Source organism: Alligator mississippiensis, chromosome 14, assembly GCF_030867095.1.
Source record: "Alligator mississippiensis isolate rAllMis1 chromosome 14, rAllMis1, whole genome shotgun sequence".
In the NCBI taxonomy this organism is placed as follows: Eukaryota; Metazoa; Chordata; order Crocodylia; family Alligatoridae; genus Alligator; species Alligator mississippiensis.
This window is the reverse complement of record NC_081837.1, coordinates 24,468,934-24,473,933: the sequence shown is the minus strand read 5'-3', so window position 1 is coordinate 24,473,933 and position 5,000 is coordinate 24,468,934. Positions and strand designations below refer to the sequence as shown.

The window sequence follows — 5,000 nt, the reverse complement described above, 5'->3', positions numbered from 1 at the left end:
CCCCGAGGCGCAAAAGGGCGGGAGGCCTACGGCACCCGGGATTCCCAGGCGGTCTCCCATCCAGGTACTAGCCGGGCCCGGGACTGCTTAGCTTCCGAGATCGGACGGGATCGGGCGCGATCAGCCCGGTCTGGCCGTAGGCGGCGGGGAAAGGTAAGGCGGGGGTCCGCAGAGGCTCGCAGGGGGTGGACACGGTGCCTGGAAGTCCCCTCTGGAAGGCACGGGGTTGAGACGGTGCCCGCAAGTCCCGATGGCGAGGCCAGGGGCGGGCGGACCTGGGGAGCGAGCGGAAAAGCCCATCGGCATCCATGGGGTTGACCTGGGGAGCCTAAATGCCCCTAGGAATACGTGGGGTGGAGCTGGGGAGCGGAAAAGCCCCTAGGAATACTTGGGGTGGAGCTGGGGAGCGAAAATCCCCATAGGAATACATGGGGTGGAGCTGGGGAGCGAAAAAGCCCCTAGGAATACATGGGGTTGACCTGGGGACCGAGAAAGCCCATAGGAACACATGGGGTTGACCTGGGGACCGAAAAAGCCCATAGCAACACATGGGGCTGACCTGGGGACCGAAAGAGCCCATCGGCATCCATGGGGGGGAGCTGGGGAGCGGAAAAGCCCCTAGGAATACATGGGGTGGAGCTGGGGAGCGAAAAAACCCCTAGGAATACTTGGGGGGGAGCTGGGGAGCGAAAAAGCCCTTAGGAATACATGGGGGGGGAGCTGGGGAGCGGAAAAGCCCCTAGGAATACATGGGGTGGAGCTGGGGAGCGAAAAAACCCCTAGGAATACTTGGGGTGGAGCTGGGGACCGAAAAAGCCCTTAGGAATACATGGGGGGGGAGCTGGGGAGCGAAAAAGCCCCTAGGAATACTTGGGGTTGACCTGGGGACTGAAAATCCCCATAGGAATAAATGGGGTGGAGCTGGGGAGCGAAAAAGCCCCTAGGAATACTTGGGGTGGAGCTGGGGACCGAAAAAGCCCATAGGCATCCATGGGGTTGACCTGGGGAGCGAAAATCCCGATAGGCATCCATGGGGTTGACCTGGGGAGCGAAAATCCCCATAGGCATACGTGGGGTTGACCTGGTGCCCGCCCCCCCCACGGAAGTCCGTATGAGGTTTTTGAAACGGGCCTTGCCCGGGCCTTCGATCCAGGAGGGCGGACACTTTCGGCGGTTCGTCCCGGTGGCTGGGCCGGGTGCCGCATCTACAATATAGCCAAGAAACGTTCGCGGAGATTTTCGAGAACACGTTTTTAAGGACCCTCAATGCCCATGTTCGGTTCCAGAAAGCCGGTCAGAGGGATCTTCGGGGCAGAACCCTGCCGTGCTGAGGGGCCAAACCCGAGTTTGGAGCCAGGTCAACGGGGAAAACCGGAAAAGGGCCGGAGAAGGCGGTCAGGCCGGGCGAGAGTTCCAGGAGCTCGGCCACAATTCCGATCTCGTCCCGGTCAAGGGCTCCGTGGAAGGGCAGCCCGGGGGGCGGGTCCAAGGGCCCCGGCAGGGACCCGGGCCTCCGGGGTCGGAGCCGAGGCACCCCGCCGAGGGGTGGTCGTCCCGGGCCAAGGCGGCGGGAGCCCGGGCAGGACTCCGCGGGGCAGGCCGGGCGGGAGTTCCAGGAGCCCGGCCGCGATTCCGACTTCTCCCCGGTGCCCTGCCCGGAGGCCGGGCAGGTCCGGGGGCCTTCGGCTGCGGGCGGCGGGATGCTCCCGCGGGGGAGACGAGCCGTGCTGGGCCCCGGGAGGGAGGCCCGGGGTCGACCTGGCGCCGGGGCTCCGGCCCTGGAAGTCCCGATGAGGTTTTTCAAACGGGCCGTGCCCGGGCCTTCGCTCCAGGAGGGCGGACACTTTCGGCGGTTGCCCCCGGTGGCTGGGCCGGGTGCCGCATCTACAATATTGCCAGGAAAGGTCCGCGGAGATTTTCGGGGACACGCTTTTCGGGACCCTAGTTGCCCATCTTGGGTTCCAGGAGGTCGGGCAGGGGTACCTCCGGGGCCGGACCGTGCTGCAGGAGGGGGTCAAAACCGAGTTTGGCTCCATGTCGACTGGCGCCCCGGCCCGGGGGGCGGGCCGGGCGGGCAGGCCGGGCGAGAGTTCCAGGAACCCGGCCGCGATTCCGGCTTCGACCCGGTCGACTGCACGGCGGGCGTGCAGGCCGGCGGCGACTCGCAGGGCCCCTTCCACGCTGCGGGGCCCAGCGGTTGGAGCCCGGCTACCCCGGCGAGGGGCGGAAGAACCTGCACGGCGCGGCGGGAGAACCCGGCATGCTTCCGCGGGGCAGGCCGGGCAGGAGTTCCAGGAGCCCGGCCACGATTCCTACTTCTCCCCGGTGCCCTGCCCGGAGGCCGGGCGGGCCCGGGGGCCTTCGCCGCGGGCGGCGGGCGGCTTCCGCGGCGGAGACGAGCCTCTCTGGGGCCCGGGAGGTCGGCCCTGGGTCGACCTGGCGCCGGGGCTCGGGCTCCGGAAGTCCGTATGAGGTTTTTGAAACGGGCCTTGCCCGGGCCTTCGCTCCAGGAGGGCGGACACTTTCGGCGGTTGCCCCCGGTGGCTGGGCCGGGTGCCGCATCTACAATATTGCCAGGAAAGGTTCGCGGAGATTTTCGGGGACACGGATTTCGGGACCCTAGATGCCCATCTTGGGTTCCAGGAGGTCGGACGGAGGAACCTCCGGGGCCGGACCGTGCTGCAGGAGGGGGTCAAAACCGAGTTTGGCTCCAAGTCGACTGGAGCCCCGGCCCGGGGGGCGGGCCGGGCGGGCAGGCCGGGCGAGAGTTCCAGGAACCCGGCCGCGATTCCGGCTTCGACCCGGTCGACTGCACGGCGGGCGTGCAGGCCGGGGGGCGACTCGCAGGGGCCCTTCCAGGCTGCGGGGCCCAGCGGTTGGAGCCCGGCTACCCCGGCGAGGGGCGGAAGAACCTGCACGGCGCGGCGGGAGAACCCGGCATGCTTCCGCGTGGCAGGCCGGGCAGGAGTTCCAGGAGCCCGGCCACGATTCCTACTTCTCCCCGGTGCCCTGCCCGGAGGCCGGGCGGGCCCGGGGGCCTTCGGCGCGGGCGGCGGGCGGCTTCCGCGGCGGAGACGAGCCTCTCTGGGGCCCGGGAGGTCGGCCCTGGGTCGACCTGGCGCCGGGGCTCGGGCTCCGGAAGTCCGTATGAGGTTTTTGAAACGGGCCTTGCCCGGGCCTTCGCTCCAGGAGGGCGGACACTTTCGGCGGTTGCCCCCGGTGGCTGGGCCGGGTGCCGCATCTACAATATTGCCAGGAAAGGTTCGCGGAGATTTTCGGGGACACGGATTTCGGGACCCTAGATGCCCATCTTGGGTTCCAGGAGGTCGGACGGAGGAACCTCCGGGGCCGGACCGTGCTGCAGGAGGGGGTCAAAACCGAGTTTGGCTCCAAGTCGACTGGAGCCCCGGCCCGGGGGGCGGGCCGGGCGGGCAGGCCGGGCGAGAGTTCCAGGAACCAACCCGGCCGCGATTCCGGCTTCGACCCGGTCGACTGCACGGCGGGCGTGCAGGCCGGGGGGCGACTCGCAGGGGCCCTTCCAGGCTGCGGGGCCCAGCGGTTGGAGCCCGGCTACCCCGGCGAGGGGCGGAAGAACCTGCACGGCGCGGCGGGAGAACCCGGCATGCTTCCGCGTGGCAGGCCGGGCAGGAGTTCCAGGAGCCCGGCCACGATTCCTACTTCTCCCCGGTGCCCTGCCCGGAGGCCGGGCGGGCCCGGGGGCCTTCGGCTGCGGGCGGCGGGCGGCTTCCGCGGCGGAGACGAGCCTCTCTGGGGCCCGGGAGGTCGGCCCTGGGTCGACCTGGCGCCGGGGCTCGGGCTCCGGAAGTCCGTATGAGGTTTTTGAAACGGGCCTTGCCCGGGCCTTCGCTCCAGGAGGGCGGACACTTTCGGCGGTTGCCCCCGGTGGCTGGGCCGGGTGCCGCATCTACAATATTGCCAGGAAAGGTTCGCGGAGATTTTCGGGGACACGGATTTCGGGACCCTGGATGCCCATCTTGGGTTCCAGGAGGTCGGACGGAGGAACCTCCGGGGCCGGACCGTGCTGCAGGAGGGGGTCAAAACCGAGTTTGGCTCCATGTCGACTGGCGCCCCGGCCCGGGGGGCGGGCCGGGCGGGCAGGCCGGGCGAGAGTTCCAGGAACCCGGCCGCGATTCCGGCTTCGACCCGGTCGACTGCACGGCGGGCGTGCAGGCCGGCGGCGACTCGCAGGGCCCCTTCCACGCTGCGGGGCCCAGCGGTTGGAGCCCGGCTACCCCGGCGAGGGGCGGAAGAACCTGCACGGCGCGGCGGGAGAACCCGGCATGCTTCCGCGTGGCAGGCCGGGCAGGAGTTCCAGGAGCCCGGCCACGATTCCTACTTCTCCCCGGTGCCCTGCCCGGAGGCCGGGCGGGCCCGGGGGCCTTCGGCGCGGGCGGCGGGCGGCTTCCGCGGCGGAGACGAGCCTCTCTGGGGCCCGGGAGGTCGGCCCTGGGTCGACCTGGCGCCGGGGCTCGGGCTCCGGAAGTCCGTATGAGGTTTTTGAAACGGGCCTTGCCCGGGCCTTCGCTCCAGGAGGGCGGACACTTTCGGCGGTTGCCCCCGGTGGCTGGGCCGGGTGCCGCATCTACAATATTGCCAGGAAAGGTTCGCGGAGATTTTCGGGGACACGGATTTCGGGACCCTGGATGCCCATCTTGGGTTCCAGGAGGTCGGACGGAGGAACCTCCGGGGCCGGACCGTGCTGCAGGAGGGGGTCAAAACCGAGTTTGGCTCCAAGTCGACTGGAGCCCCGGCCCGGGGGGCGGGCCGGGCGGGCAGGCCGGGCGAGAGTTCCAGGAACCCGGCCGCGATTCCGGCTTCGACCCGGTCGACTGCACGGCGGGCGTGCAGGCCGGGGGGCGACTCGCAGGGGCCCTTCCACGCTGCGGGGCCCAGCGGTTGGAGCCCGGCTACCCCGGCGAGGGGCGGAAGAACCTGCACGGCGCGGCGGGAGAACCCGGCATGCTTCCGCGGGGCAGGCC

General features: G+C 69.9%; 1 non-coding gene across 1 annotated transcript; it reads right to left on the bottom strand.

The window, feature by feature from the left end:
- Positions 1-23: 23 nt before the first annotated feature.
- On the bottom strand, positions 24-142 carry LOC132245289 (5S ribosomal RNA). The gene has a single exon (XR_009457113.1). It is a non-coding gene; the product is annotated as a 5S ribosomal RNA (ribosomal RNA).
- Between the last annotated feature and the right edge of the window lie 4,858 nt (positions 143-5,000).